Source organism: Coptis chinensis, chromosome 9 (assembly GCF_015680905.1).
Source record: "Coptis chinensis isolate HL-2020 chromosome 9, ASM1568090v1, whole genome shotgun sequence".
NCBI lineage: Eukaryota > Viridiplantae > Streptophyta > Magnoliopsida > Ranunculales > Ranunculaceae > Coptis > Coptis chinensis.
The window spans coordinates 45,288,366-45,305,329 of NC_141464.1; the positions used below are offsets into that span (position 1 = coordinate 45,288,366).

Genomic DNA, 16,964 nt, shown 5'->3' on the forward strand with positions numbered 1-16,964 from the left:
CTAGTTTCATGGAATTCCTTACTTACAGGGTATTCACAAAATGGATGTGACTTGGAGGCAGTTTTTCTCTTTCAGCGAATGCTATGGGATGTGAAACCTGATTCTATCACTATTGCTAATGTGATCCCTGCATGTGCAAGATTAGCCGATATGCAGATGATTTAGTTGTTTCACTCAATCATAATAAAGAAAGGTCTTGATTTGGATAGTGATGTAGTTTTGGCTACATCAATGGTTGATGCGTATGGGAAATGTTTGGATATCAATGCTGCCACCTTCTTGTTCACTAGCAGTAGAAAACCAACTGCTTCTATATGGAATGTAGTGATTTCTGGATACAGTCATAACCACACTGCTCACAGGGGATTAGATCTCTTCGTTGAAATGCTTCGTTTTCAGGTGTTTCCTGATTCAATCACGATGTTAATGTTGTTCCAATCATGTGGTGAACTAGGATCTGTGAAACAAGGGACTATTATCCATGGTTATTGATGTTCCAAGGGTTTTGATTCACATCTTACTATTGGCAATGCCATGATGGACATGTATATAAGATATGGGTGCATGAAAAGTTCAGTATTACTATTTAAGTCAATGTCTTGCAAAAATATTGTGACGTGGAATACTATGTTTAAGAGAGGTGTTTCTCCTAATTCTTGTAGTTTTAACGCAATGATCGGTGGGCATTGTAGAGCCGGAAGTGGTGTTTCGGAGGTTGAAAGATGGTTGAAGGCGATGTTCGAGAAAGTCTATTTTTTGGATAATGGGGAGTGTACTATGGTTGTTGATTTTTTTTGTAAGAGGGGTTGTACTGGTAAGGTGTTTGGGCTTTTTGAGAAGATGGTTGAGAAAGGCTATCCACCTAACGTGATCAACTACACTGCTTTAGCGAATGGGTTGTGCAAGTGGGGTAGTATTAAGCAAGCTTTTGAAGTTTTGAAGGAAATGGTAAGGAAAGGTTGGAATCCAAATGTTTATATATATGCACACGACATTGATCAATGGGATTTGCAAGAAAGGATGGACAGAGAAGGCATTTAGGCTATTTTTGAAGCTTGTGCGAAGTGATAGTTACAAACCTAATGTACATACGTACACTACAATGATCAGTGGTTATTGCAAGGAGAACAAGATGAACCGGGCTGAGATGTTGCTAATGAGAATGCAGGAACAGGAGATTTTGGTTTTTTAATAGAGTTGTGAACTTTTGGATTGTAGATTGCAATGCTTAGCTCCTATGCTTTTTAGGGTGTGCGGGCTGTGGAAGTGCGGCAGTAAATGGATGAGGTTAGCACCATTATTCTAACCGTATATAGTTTTCGGTTTGTATTACGTTTGTGTTCTTTTTCCTTTTTCACAGATTATACATCTGTTGATAGGCATGAGGTCCGAACTCAATTTGGGGGCAAACTGAGCTGCCCTCAACCTCTTTAGGACAGTGGGGGGGATGAGCCTTTCGCGGACGATGATGTTCGAATTCAACTTGGGGGCAAGTTGAGCTGCCCCCAACATGTCCAAGGCAGCAGGGGGGATGAGCCCTTCGCGGACGATGAGGTCCGAATTCAACCTGGGGGCAAATTGAGCTGCCCCCAACATCTCTAAGGCAGCGGGGGGCGGGGATGATCCATTCGCGGATGATGGCGTCCGAATACAACTTGGGGGCAAACTGAGCTGTCCCCAACATCTCCAAGGCAGTGGGGGGGGGGGATGAGCCCTTCACGGACGATAAGTTTTGAATTCAACTTGGGGGCAAACTGAGCTACCCCTAACATCCTGGGAGGGGAGGGGGATTAGCCCTTCGTAGAGGATGAGGTCCAAATTCAACTTGGGGGCAAACTAAGCTGCCCCCAACCTCTCCATGGTAGCTGGGGGGATGAGCCCTTCGTGGACGATGAGGTCCGAATTCAACTTGGGGGCAAACTGAGCTGCCCTCAACCTCTCTATGGCAGTGGTGGGGATGAGCCCTTTGCGGACGATGAGGTCCTAATTCAATTTGGGGCAAATGGAGCTACCCCCAACTGTTGAAGATCGTGGGGGGGATGAGCCATTCGCGGAAGCAACTTGGGGGTGTTAGAGGAATACACATAAAAAACATGGGATCAAGTCATATGGTTCGACGAAGGTTTAGAGTTCAAGTACGAGTACAGGAGAGGTCATGTAAACCCCAAATTTGAGTTTTTGGGCCTTGTTTTATCATTATCAATATGGTGTGTGACATGTTTGTAATGCATGTAGGTAACCACTAAAATCAATTTGGATGGTACGACCAAGTGTTGGAGTTAAGTGGTGGCTGTATAGGTGATGCGTTATTTATTACGGTTTATTAATCATCCTGTTTCATATTCTAATGGTGTGGTTTGTACAGGAGTTTATAGCTCGTTGTTTATGGTTTTTATAGCTAGGGTTTTAGTTTGTGCATGACTACTGTTAAATTTTATTCTTGGCGTTGAATACGCATGGGACCTAGTATATTTTGAGTTTGGTAGCCTTGTGTATTAGTTTGAGATGGAAGAACTACCTATGGCTTGATCTTTGAAAGGGAAGCGGCGATGCAGGGTGGCTTCCCTACGTAGATACCCACCCCGTAGAGTTCTATGTTTATAATGTTTGATTGTTGTGTTATTTCCCAACCATATGTATATGTTAGAGCGTGCTTGGTGTGATCTGGGGGATATGTTTAATATTGGACCCTTACATATGTCATTTGGTTACAAATAGGCAGATGCGGGAATTGCAAGGATAGTGGGTGATACTATAAATTAAATATTTATTGCTATAGGTATCGTTATTTCTAGTCATATTGCATCCACCCGGTTGCCATATTAGAGATATATTTATTTGTTTAGTTTGCTTAGTCGGTATTAATTTGGTACTCTAGCGATATGGCATTCAACAATCCTTTGTTTATGTGTGTATTTGGAACATGTAGGGTTATACGGTTTTGTTGAGGTTGTTCTGGTAACGTGGAGATGTATGTATGTTAGTTGCATTATAAAAGTCTATATTATGGTTTCTAGAAAGTTGTTTGTATGCTTATAGTTTCGACTTATTCGAGGATTGGTTACTTAATTTAACTGGCATTGGTCGAGATGGTTAAGTAGCTAGTTCTATGAGTCAGTATATCTTTAGTAGTTGAGTTTACAACTGAGATATGAGGTTTTATATTTGGTTTGGATGTATCCTTATTAAATTTTCAGGTTATTATTTTTATTATGTTTATGAAATGTTGAAAATAAAAAGGAGATGCTGCCGAAATTTTTCTAGAAAAGTCAAGTATCTTAGGTATATTTGTTTGAGTTTTGGGGGCATTGCAGGTCAAGGTCTTCTCGGGTCTGTCGTCTTTATCGACGGACCCAAGATGGGGCATTTATGTGAGCCATATTCATGACCACTGAAATCACATGTAGGGGGCCAAGAGTACAACACTGAGATAAAAAAGGAAAGGAGAGAGAAGTGGACCTTGTATGGTATTTGGCCCAATGGATGGGCCCAAGATTAGAAGGTCCAAAGACTTTGACCTAAAAGGAAGAAAAGGAGGAAGGAGAAGGGGGGAGGAAAGAGAACTATGACACAGCTTGATTCCCCCCGGGGGTACGTAGGCTGCCCGGATGGGTTCAGCTGATCAGAAAATGGTGAGATTTCTCCTCTTCGAGAGGAAACCGAGGAGTGGAGACATGTAAGATTAAAAGGTAGAAAAAGGTTAACACAAGGAGTATGTCTCTTCTTTGAGGATAAATGGAAGAGGGAGACATGTAACATTAAAAGGTATGACATGGGTTCATACACTATCCGATACGCCTATAAGGCATCTGTTAGATGCTTAGACCAATCTTTCCAATCAGGATTTACTGTCGTTTCTAAATTTTTTTTAATTTCCCTATTAGAGACTTCTACTTTGCCACTAGTTTGTAGATGATAAGGAGTTGCCACCTTATGGGTAACTCCGTACTTCTTAACTAAAGAAGTGATAAAAGTGATTTTACGTATTCTAACTATCTATGCGTAAACACAAATAATCAATTTATGTAAATACGTGTTTATATCAAGATTCCTACTCTCAATAACGAAGTAATATAAGAGAGTCAGGATTCGTTCCACTCTTAAACCCTCAAGACTTAATTAGAATTCAACTACTCGACACAAAGAACAATGTGAGAGTAATGTGTGATGTTAAATTTCTATACTACCATTCCCAACACAAGAACAATAATAACAATAAGACATAATTAAATTAAACTGAAATTAAAACTAATTTAGAACTAAGATTGTGAATAACTAATTATGAATTTAAGACAACTAAATCTAAATAAGAATTTAAGCAATAATCTAAATTGAAATGAAGAACTAATACTTTATTCTAAAAACTAAATATGATTCTAAACTACTAATTCAATGAATGTAAAAAACTAGATCCAGAACTAAGGTTTAATGGCTAATTTTCTTATCCTAACCTAATTTATTTTCTAACCTAACTATCTACCATTAACAAAGAGCTAAGCTTTAGTTTTTATATGTTCAGATCCAAAAATCGTGCATGGGCTTGGATCCATGTTTCGGGCCAGAGAATCAGGCCCAAAACCCAATACTTTCAGTCCAAAAAGGCCTCTTCAGCTGTAGTTGACTTCGACAGACTTTTCGTCCACTTCTGCTCCTCTGATTGGGCCAAGGCTTGGACCATTGAAAAGCTCTTTCCGAGCCGGTCGTTTTGACGTAAGGTAGGCCCAATTCCGAGGTCTGAGTCCAAAGATATGGTCTTCGGAAGTTCTGTTGACTTTGTGCACTATTTCTGCCCGCGTGGACTTTGACTTTTCATCTTTTGACCGGGCATTACAGAGGCTTTGTCTTCTTGAAAATTAGCCTTTAATTACAGAACTCCTTAGCAACCGACCTTTGCTCATTTATCTCGCTAAAGTGGCACATTTCTGCACATAATGGACTTTGAAGCCTGAAATGCATAAAAACACGTAATCAGTATTAACTCTTACTTATTATTCACATAATTGGTCTAAAAGTACGATTGTTAAGGGGTTAAAACTACAGTTTTGGGCTCTTATCAAACCACCCCCAAACAACATTTTGCTTGTCCTCAAACAAATATGAGAAATTAGAATAAGTGACCAAAAATGGAGTTCTAACTACTCTCGTTTCGCTGAGTGCGATTGCATTGACCATATGCAACAAGGCCTTAAACCACTAGGAATTCCCTAGTGGATTAGTTATAGCCTCGTGAGAGTTTTCCAGTGAAGGTACTCACAAACTTCATCTATATTACAACGACTAAGAAATAAAACTATTGTTTCCTCATTCATGTCTCAACTATCTATACATCTCACTAGCAATTGAATAAGAATAACCAAGTCAAAAACCTAAACTAATATATGCATAATAATCAATCATATATGATACAAATATATATATACTATGAGTAATACTATGAAATGCCTAGCGGTTAAGTTTCTGAAAACTTCGAATAGCGTCCCCCTTAAGTAGGTCCTCACATAAATGTCAAGACAAAACCACTCTGATTTTTCCCGCTCAAGTTTCGCTACTCCGATTAATGCGATGGGCACACTTTTACCTTACAATCTCAATGACAAACAAGAAAGCCGGAGTCGATCAAACACATCTGCCACTTACTATCACACTAACCTATTCCTAATTAAGCTAGAGGTCTTTATTAGGTGTTACGGGGATTAGGAGATGGTTTAAGAAGGAAGGAAATGGATATTCAAAAGGATAAGTCTGAGATAATAGAGTCTTCATATTATGTAACTTAGAAAAAACCTTGTTATTTTCTTTTGCTTCTATACTTTGTTTCCATCCTTAACCATATTTTTCTTTTTATTTTCTTTGGCTTTTGACTCCCTTTTATTCTATTTTTTGGAGTTTTTATTTATTTCTATTTTTTTTTTTTTTCCTGGATGGAAACTTCTTTTCTTTTCTCAAGCAACTAACTAATTTTTGTTTACACGTGTTTTCTCTTCTTCTTTCTTCACTCATTCTATTCTCGGACTTATTCTAGATTGGGTAAGTTGAATTTTTTTTTTTTTTTTTTTTGTAACAGGGTAAAGGAATTGTGGTTTATGGAAGGCTAAAGAAAGGCTCGATTAGGCTTACTAAGCGGAAAATATACTTAGGTCAGAATTTCTAGCTATATCGATCCAAAAAGGGCCTAAATTCTCTCTTAGGACATGGTATAGTGGTCAAGCAAGTGGACGTGTGATTTCTCTATTCGGAATATACTTCTCCCTTGTGTCATTTCTCAAATGTTTCACTCTTATAAGGCTTTAGACTGTATTCTCACAGGATTTGTAGAATAAGTACTCTAGCCTAGATTTCAGAAACTTACTGCCAAACAATCATAGATACTCATGTAATATATTTATAGATAGATGCAAAGATTATTACCTACATATTAACCTAAGTTTCTAAAAACTATTCTAATGCAAAAGCTACGTGAGACTTCTAGATTATTAAGAGCATAGAGAAAGAAACAATACCAATATTCCTAAGTGTATAACATAAACTTATTTATTTATATTTTTGAAATTTTTAATTTTTAACTAGAAAACAAGTGCATATTATACATATCTATATCCTAACAGATGCCTTAATTACACGTGTTTCTATGCCCACCCCCAAACAAGAAACATGCTTTGTCCTCAAAGTATTTAAATAGAGAGGGTAGGAAAAATACCATGGAAACGCGTGAAATTCTGGAACATCTGCAAAACAAGGTTATAACATACTAATATAGAAAAGAAAACTGACGTAACTCTATAAGAGTTCCATCCATTATGGGGTTAACAAGAAATAAATTGTTTGGGACATAAGCAGACACTAACTGAAACTAAAAACTTACCTCCACGTACTCCAGCGTTTACTCGCCATCCTCCTCTTCTATAAAGAAGTGAGGTTCCTTCGCGTCCTTCCATGCCATGATAATTTGCCATGCTTCACGCCATTTATCATCTATGATTGCTAACCTATTAAGCACCACTTGGTCGGATGGGGTGTAAGGTGCAACCTGATGAGGTTGTATCCTCCACCCTTGCCAAGTCATTGCACGAAAAGATCGGATAATACAATTGGTGGGTCTCACAATTTCGACCCCAACCCAATCCGTGAAACGGGCACAAAAAATAGGGAAGAAACATAGCGTAATACGGCAAACTAAAACAGGCATAAGAAGATACTTATGCCTCATGCTATGGGCTCGTGCTAAACTAGACATCAAGGTTCTGGGAAGGTCATGGCACATACGTCCCGTGGCTAAAGCAAGGAAGACGCTGCAAGTGGCATCATTCACAGAAGAAAAAAAATGCCATTCCCCTAAAATGTTTAGCATGATCCAAAACATAACAGTTCCTATGTTCATGGACAGGCTACCAAGGGCGACGTTATATTCCCCTTGGTCCTCGATACGGAAAATGCCTGCCCCATAAGCCTCATGCAAAAAGTCATAAGTGTAGGCATGCATATTATCTACCCAATAGCATCATGGGTCTTGTATTTCAGCGGGCATGGCAAGTCCAAGAACAAATGCTAGCAAGAACCATAAGCGGTTCCCAACCTACGTGTGTGATCACCTCGCGAAACCAAGCACCATAAGTAGTGCTTTGAAACAAATCTTCGAAAGACTGTTCCTGTATTATTGTAGGAGATGTCATCTCAAAACTATGCTCTGGAATAGCTGCAAATCACCCGGGAACAACCCGCAGAAAACTGGAAATTTCCAGGTCTACGGAAGTTAGGGCGCAGGTGCGCTCCACTTGGGCGTAGGTGCGCCTCAGGTGTTTTTGACTTACAGTGTTTTGGGCGCGAGTCACGCTCAACTTGGGCGCATGTGCGCTCAATGTAAAATTTCAGAAAATGGCTAGAAGCAAAAGCGCCCGAGGTGCTAATTTGTGAAAATGGTGAAGAACAACGGGAAACGTGGGAGTGAAAGGTGAGAGATGGAAGTTAGGTGTAGTGTGGCTTGTGAGTGTAGAATGAATGAAGTTTTTATAGGTTTTGAATTGTTAAAACGAATCGGTAGGTTGCCAAAAATCTTTAAGGCAATTTCCGAAACAATAAAATTTCCGAACCCGAAAACGGAAACAACTCATATTCTTGATTCTATAACAACCCTAATATCTTTTATACTGGATTTAGACTAGTAACTTCTAAACTCTCTTAGATTTCATCCTACCACCACATCTAATCATAGGTATGCCAATTACGACAATATTCTCAACCTTCACTCCAAAACAAACTCTAAAATGGAGGATCTTCTACAAATCATGATAGAATAAATAATACCACCCCCAAACAATTCGGGAAGGTGGGATTAACAATAAAATCCATACACAATTTGAAAAGAACAACATTATATTAAAATTGAAATTCAAACAACATTTAACTACCAAATTCAAAGTTAACTACGGAATTTAACAACGTAACATCCTATCTACTAAAAATAATAAAAAATAACAACATCAAAACAACAAACAAGGAGAAATCTAGCTACTCTTAAAGAGAGCGAGGTGGGGATAAGAATAGGAAGTTTAATGATCAAGCATGGAAAAACCAAACACCCCACCCCCAAACAAATCTTTGAAAACAGGTTTGTAAAAATTTGTTTTAAAACGTGGGTCTTTTAAAGTCAGATTCCCTAGACTTAAAGTGATATATATGTATTTACATGCAGTTTCCCATATATCAATAATCTAAACAATTGTGGATCTTTCTATAAATAGTTAACATGGAATGCACCACCAAACATAATCAAGCTCCAAAACTTTCTACGACGCAACTTAGTTGAATAAGAAGGTGTCCAAGTGAATGATCGTGAGTAAATGAATGGTTTTGGAAAATACTTGGAATGTGGATAAGTGTTAGAAGAAAAGGGTGGGAAGAATGATTGGATTTTATGAGGGATTAACTCAGGTGGATGGTGGTAGGGTGGTGCTCTAGGTAGTGCTTGAGAAGGTGGATCATCACAGGCTCTTAGAAACTCGTCGAATTCCTCATCTAGGTTGTTCGTGATCCATATAATTATGGTATTCATCTCCATCTTTGAGGAATTCATCTATCTCGCCTATTGTGAGGTTTAGTCCATCTCTTCTATGGTCGGAAGCGGGGTTGAAAATTCTTTCTCTAGTTCAGTTATGTTCAAAGAGACAAAATTGTGATCTTTGTCTTCTTCCATAAGAGGGATATGTACTAGTGTAGGGACGACATCGTCGGAAGCACTAATGTGATATACAAAACTCTCAATAGACTTAATTTCACCTTCTACAAGAAAATCTAATTGTTCATGTGGTGTTTTATCCCTATACCAAATATGAGGGGGAACATATTTGTTAACCGTTGCTTTATCTTTTATCACTTTCCAACTAGGTTTCCATATTGGAACCACTACAGTGTAGGTCTTCAATTTCTATGACAAGATTTGGTATGGTATCATTTATAGTTTGGGGGTGATCTTTAGGCATAGTCACTTGGTTATCAACTACTCTCCCCGAACGAAGGGTAGTGATCACCAGTAGGTCCCCTTGGTTTATATTACCATTACATCGATACTTTTTATTTCGGGCGGTGTTTGTTAACTTAGGATTAGGCAATCGCTTGACTTGGAAACACGCCGGTTTGGTTATTATTTTGGTTAGAAGACATGTCAATAACCTTTTGGCACAAAGACGCATCATTTGCATCGCTTTGTTTCATCATATTAGAGTTTTGATTATCTTTGATCTTTCATCAACTTGGAGTTTTGTTGCATAATTTGATTTTGTTTCTCCAACAAGGTCACTACTACTTTGTCCGTAGATGGTTATATTGGAATTAAAGCTTGTTGGCGCTCATGTCTTGATGTTGATAGTTCTGGGGTTATGGGTACTAAACCTCTATTCTGGTCACCTAAGTTCCCTTGTCCTTGATGTTGAGTTAACTGGGTTGAAGTGTGATGGTTGTGGTGGTGTTTGTGCATAGACAAGAGGACAATAGAATTCGAATGCTCAAGACTACAAATGCATATTACAACCAAGTAGAGTTAATGTTCATGACCGGAGTGGGTTGTTGTTGAACGAGATGGCATCTACCTTTTAGTGAGGGCATCGATAAGAGTTTTAAGCTCGGGATCATGTTTAACCTCAAGAGAAGAAGGAGAGGAGCGGGAGGAATCGTTTCCTCCCCAATTGTTGTTCTTCTAAGATTGATCTTCTAAGAATTTATAAGCCTCCAAGGCTCCTTTACTAAGAAAACTACCCCCAGTCATGATATCTAGAACCTCCTTATGATAATGTGAAAGCCCCTTGAAGAAAGCACAAACAAGCGTGTCTTTCGCAAGATTATGATGCGGGCATTCAATGAGAAGATCGTTGAAATGATTCCGTGCCCTCCTAAAAAGGATTCATGAGGATTATAGTGGAAGAAATGAATCCCGTGAAGCATTTCATCCGGCTCTTCGATGGTGGGGTAAAACTGTTATATGAACAATTAAACAAGTTGAGCCCATGAGTCCACAGAGTTTGGCATTTGGGCAGTTAACCAAGACGCCGCCTTGTCGGCTAGGGTGAAAGGAAACACCCTAAGTTTAACTTGATCTGGACTTACGCTAGGATGATGGAATGTAGTGAGAACTTAGTCTATCCTATGCATGTGCTGGTAAGGCTTCTCGTGGTCTAAACCATGAAAAACCAGTAACAAGTTAAATATATTAGGGGGGATTCAAAAATCCCCCACTAGGTCTGCAAGAACGATGCACGACTTAGGGCCATCGTTTAGGGCTTTATAAAAATCAGAGAGATGAGTCTCTTGTTCTTTAGCCATTGATGTAAGTGTAGTGTGTGAAATTCTAGATAGGTGTGTTGTATCTATTTCTACGAAAAACAAGCCTGATTATACTAGAATTAAAACTCCTCTGACAGAAGAGGCGAGGAGTGGAAGAAGGAGTACCCTAAATGCCTCCTTGCTACGCGTTTGAATAGCGTCTTGTATACGCGATCACTGTGTATTTAACAAGTTAGAAACACTGAGTAACTTGAAGAAATAGAAATTCGACCTAACCTGTGAAAATTGGGCTGTTCACGCTGAATTTTCCTTCGAGGGCGCGGGTGCCCTCTGTTTGGGCGCAGGTGCGCTCAGGGTTTTCGAATGTCCAGTGTTTTGGGCGCGGGTCGCGCTTCAGGGTTTTCGAGTTTTAGGCCTTTTATCGTACTCCAAAAAATTTGAAATTTTTATAGTAATTTGGTAAGACGTCTATAAAGTAGCTTGTAAAATTTCAGATCAATCGGAGCTATGAAAGTCCCTCTACTGCCCTGCAAAGTTTGCGAAATAGTTTTCGGACACAATACAAACAACCGAATGGTTAACCCATCAAAGAAAAGCCAAAAATTTCCAAATTTTTACTGGATACTCCTGACAGATCCTACGTTTTCCTGTAAAAACTTTAAAGCAATTGGAGTTCTACAACCTCTCCTTATCGGCTGGTGTTCCAGATATTAAGTGTTTCCAACACTGCAGAAACACATTGGAAACACTCTACTATTTAGGAGGCCAAAACAAATAAAAACTCGTCAAATTTTTACTACAAACTCCTGACTTAGGATAGATACTCCTGTAAAAATTATAGAATTTTTAGAACTCCCTAAGTAACCTTACTCGTCTGTTTTTCAAGAACATATGGTGTGAAAACTGAAATGCAGCACTGTAAATATCGTATTTTTTTCACAAGGTAAACCCAGTTTAAAAAATCTAACAATATTGTAGTAAATCAACAACACAATATATATTATGTATAAAAATTTTCAGAATATTTGAAAATTTAGAAATACCTTCACAGCAGTGTTTTTCTCTGTGAATCTGCAGCCCCTATGCCTAAAACAGTGAACAGTTCCGAAAATTCAAGAAATAAGAATGAAAAATTAAAAGGGTGGGTGGGTAGAGAATGGGGGATTGCCCCTTGGATTCAAGCAATTGAATTCTTGTCTTGAACGAGATTAAGATGGCAGCGGCGTCATTTGATAAACATAAAAATGATTTTACGTATTCTAACTATCTATGCGTAAACACAAATAATCAATTTACGTAAATACGTGTTTATATCAATATTCCTACTCTCAATAACGAAGTAATATAAGAGAGTCAGGATTCGTTCCACTCTTAACTCTCAAAACTTAGACAAATTCAACTAATCAAACCCAAAAGGAACAATGGTGAGAGTAATGATTTGATGTGAAATTTCTATACTACCATTCCCAACACAAGAACAATAATAACAATAAGACATAATTAAATTAAACTGAAATTAAAACTAATTTAGAACTAAGATTGTGAATAACTAATTATGAATTTAAGACAACTAAATCTAAATAAGAATTTAAGCAATAATCCAAATTGAAATGAAGAACTAATACTTTATTCTAAAAACTAAATATGATTATAAACTACTAATTCAATAAATGTAAAAAACTGGATCCAGAACTAAGGTTTAATGACTACTTTTCTTATCCTAACCTAATTTATTTTCTAACCTAACTATCTACCATTAACAAAGAGCTAAGCTTTGGTTTTTATATGTTCAGATCCAAAAATCGTGCATGGGCTTGGATCTATGTTTCGGGCCAGAGAATCAGGCCCAAAACCCAATACTTTCAGTCCAAAAAGGCCTCTTCAGCTGCAGTTGACTTCGATAGACTTTTCGTCCACTTCTGCTCCTCTGATTGGGCCTAGGCTTGGACCATTGGAAAGCTCTTTCTGAGACGGTCGTTTTGACATAAGGTAAGCTCAATTCTGAGGTCTGAGTCCAAAGATATGGTCTTCGGAAGTTCTGTTGACTTTGTGCACTGTTTCTGCCCGCGTGGACTTTGACTTTTCATCTTTTGACCGGGCTTTACAGAGGCTTTGTCTTCTTAAAAATTGGCCTTTAATCACAGAACTCCTTAGCAACCGACCTTTGCTCCTTTATCTCGCTAAAGTGGCACATTTCTGCACATAATGGACTTTGAAACCTGAAATGCATAAAAACACGTAATCAGTATTAACTCTTACTTATTATTCACATAATTGGTCTAAAAGTACGATTGTTAAGGGGTTAAAACTACAGTTTTGGGCTCTTATCAAGAAGCAACAACTCTATTGCAAAAATGCGTTCTGCCATCACTGATGATGGCTTTAGGGATGCCAAAATGACAGAAAATGTATTCTTTAACAAAAAACGCAACTGTCTTATGGTCATTGCTACGACAAGCCATAACCTCTATCCATTTGGAAACATAGTCCACGACAACAAGAATATAAATAAAATTGTGGGAAATAAGAAAAGGACCCATGAAATCAATGCCCCATACATCATAAATTTCCACTACCATAATGGGATTTAAAGGCATCATATTACGTTTAGTGATACGCCCAAGTTGTTGGCAATGAACACACGTCTTGCAATGAACTTGTGCATCTTTAAAAATAGTATGCCAATAAAAACCACATTGTAGAATTTTAGCTGCCATTTTCATACCACTAAAATGGCCACCACACTCTTTGCCATGGCAGAAGGATAGAACCTCATTATATTCCCACTGGGGAATACAAGGACGAATAATCTTATCCGCACAATACTTAAAAAGGTAGGGCGCGCACTAGTAGAAAAAAGGCTTTTTGTGACTGTTTTAAAATGTTATTTGTGACTGTTATGTTCGAAACGGTCACAAATGGCAGAAAATGGTTTTTGTGACTGTTTTAAAAAGTTTTTGGTGACGTTCATTTTCGAAACAGTCACAAATAGTTTTTTTTCTAAAGAAGGTGTATATGTGTGTAGAACTATTTGAGACTATTTCACTAAAGTAGTTACATGTTCCCGGACTGACTTTACGTGATAGTCATAAATAGAAGACCAAATTCTAATTTTTTAGTCCTACCCCCCACAACTACACTAAAAAACTACTATGAAGCCCACGTTCAATCTCCCGACCCACTTTCTTCAAACACTTGCAGGTTCGTGCCTCTAAGAAACAGTTCACAAAAGGAAAAAAAAAAAGAAGAAACAAAACAAACAAAAAAACAAGGTGAATCGCACGATCTCTCGTGACTCTTTCTTCATTGAAATCTGAAATTTGCCCAAGTCCAAAACATTCCAGTATCGCCAGTCGTTGAAATCTGATTGCCACCCACATTAAGCCGATTCTCGAGATTGGTACTATTATCAATAATGAAAGGCTGTGTCTGGCCAATGATACTATTTTTAATTGTGGTGATATCTCCTAATGTTTTTGCTTGCAGGAAATTTGTCATAGGGACCAGAAGCTTGGAGAATACACTTTTGGATAGAAGTACAACTCCACGTCTTAAGATATGCGATTTTTGTTATTCAAAGGTTGGTAACAAATGATTTCTAGGTTTTGTGGTTCCCAACCAATTTATGATAATTACATTTTTTTTCATCACAGTCTGGCATATTGCACTCACAACCTAAATCAACAGTTGGAAAACCGGTGTATATTGCCCCGAAGTTAAATCGCGGAAAGAGTATGATGGAAAGGTAATTTTTTGCTCAATTGTGAAGTTGGCCTAGTGAAATCTAGGCGGTTGTCTTCTATCGCACCTCAGGCTGCCTTATTACACAAAGCTATCCGATTATTGGTCCGAACACCATCAACACGCCGTTAGTGTTGACCCAAATATGAGAAAAGGAAAAAGAAGGAAAATGGAAAAACATATCAGGCTACACACTCACGGTTGCACATAACACAACATTATTAAATTACTCATGAGTTTTGGTGATACTGTTTTTTGTTACCACATTGACATTTTAGTTAGTGTAAATAACTATGAATCATGGGAAGTTTGTTTTTTATTTCACAAACTGCCTGTGATGACTTTCATTTACAAATATCTTAAATGTGAATGCCTTACAAAGTATCATCAAGAAAGAGCTACCTCTTGATTTTAAATTTTACTTGTGCCTTTTCTAAAGCATAGGGACAAGTTGGCACTTGTTAAGGATCATGTGTTTTTGCCGGTCCATGAGCTTAGAACAAAATTAGAGAAGCACCTGCTACTTTGCATGTACCTAATATCAGCTAACAATATATGTTCGAAGCAACTGATGTGTTTGCAAAATAGGCTCTTGTTAGTGCGTGATTTTTCTTATTATGGTACTGTCGTTACACATCATTAATATTGATCTGTTTCTGTAGCAGACATATAGTCACGTGTGCATGGCCATACCACAAAGTAGTTGTTTATTTTGAACTGGTGATCTATAACCCATTAATAGTTTCATGAATAGTGTGCTTTCTCGTGCATGTGTACACAAATTTGGTTCACCACCCCCTAGTGGACTAATGGCTCCTACCCTAAGTTTCTCTGCAATTGCAGATAGCAGATGTTTGGTCCTGTGGTGTGACAATGTATGTAATGTTGGTAGGAGCATATCCATTTGAGGATCCAGAAGATCCTAGAAATTTCCGCAAGACTATTAGGGTGAGTTCTTTTCACGACTCACTACCAGCTTCATTTCTGCATACTTGAATTTGGAGTGGATTCTATCATCTCGTCTTTTGTGATATGCTCAATAGAGAATAATGAATGTTCAATACTCCATACTAGACTATCTTCATGTATCTTCAAGTTGCAGGGAACTCCTCTCCCGGATTTTTGTTGCCAACCCGTCAAAAGTGAGCTTCTCCCCAATAATTGTGCATCCAATTCGTATATTTCAGTCATGGAAGGTCTAACCAATTTTGATGTTAATTCCAATAATAGAGAATCACCCTACCAGAGGTAAAAAAGCATCCTTGGTTTCTGAAGAACCTGCCCAAAGAATTGGAAGTCGACAAGACAAATTATGAGGGTGCAAATAGTGACCAACACCTCTAGAGCGTTGAAGAAGTAATGCGAATTATACAAGAGATTGGTACTATTATCATCCCCATTGGTAGTATTGTAGATATCATGCATAGACACAAGCTCAATCCCATTCACAAAGGCAAACGCATTCGAAGCATTAGGAGACGATATGAAAGTTATATTCAATCTTCCACCCACTACATTAACATAAAATTCCTTGACAATATAATCATAGTTCAAAGCCTGAGTAGTTTGCCAAACGCTAAAGTTTTTAAGGAAGGTGAATTCCCAAGAAATGACACCAAAGCGTGCATCAGAAGCAATGAAACCGACATATGAAGTGGGGTAAAAATGAAATCAAGTAAGGTATGGGTTTTCAATTAACTATTCATGCCTACTTTAATTACCTCATTGATTTGCAAATTGTTATGCTTATATAACCCCATTTACCTGAAATTTTCTATGAGCACAATATCAATTATAATTATATGAACTGAGAAATACAAATTAACCCCATAAAATGTTAGCTTAGGACAATTACAATTTTTGCTTATTTAACTGAGGATAAATGTCTTCACTAGTTCACTGTAACACCAGATGTCTTGTATAACATAATGTTGTGTCCGACTTGAATTTGTGAATCGGGGAATTTTATATTGGCTTTCTAAAATTGTTATGTACTTTGCTTAAGTTTATGGTAATGGAGATATTAGCCGCTTTGTGCTCATTGCAAGCATCCACCATCAACTGAAACCTGATTTGTGTTCTTTTTCTGTAGTTTGTATTTACAATCAGGGATCACCATCTTTTTACTGAACCTATGCTGCAAAACTAGTTTTTTTATTTTGGAATGTTTATTAGCATTAACAATTTGGCTGCTATGTTCTCATGGAGGTGATTTCATTATGCTTTTAAATGTCTTTTCTGACGAGAAGATTTTACCAGCCACATATTGTGAATTAAAGCCTCCTCTTGGGAAGCATCGTTTGAAGGTACATCCTCACTCTACGTAATGAGTTACTGTAGTTTGGCTACTTATTTATTATATTTTTAGTTGGAAAATATAGCTTGGTTACAATCCAAAATTGATACTCTGAGGTTCTGGAAAATTGGTAGACCACTCTAACCTATTAGTA

The 16,964-nt window shown here is 37.9% G+C and overlaps 1 pseudogene across 1 annotated transcript; it reads left to right on the plus strand.

The window, feature by feature from the left end:
• Positions 1-672: 672 nt before the first annotated feature.
• LOC147476246 (uncharacterized) lies at positions 673-16,719 on the plus strand (annotated as a pseudogene). Its single transcript, XR_015209756.1, has 5 exons — positions 673-948; positions 14,260-14,518; positions 15,358-15,462; positions 15,558-15,656; positions 15,745-16,719. The product of XR_015209756.1 is annotated as an uncharacterized LOC147476246 (transcript).
• Positions 16,720-16,964: the final 245 nt, after the last annotated feature.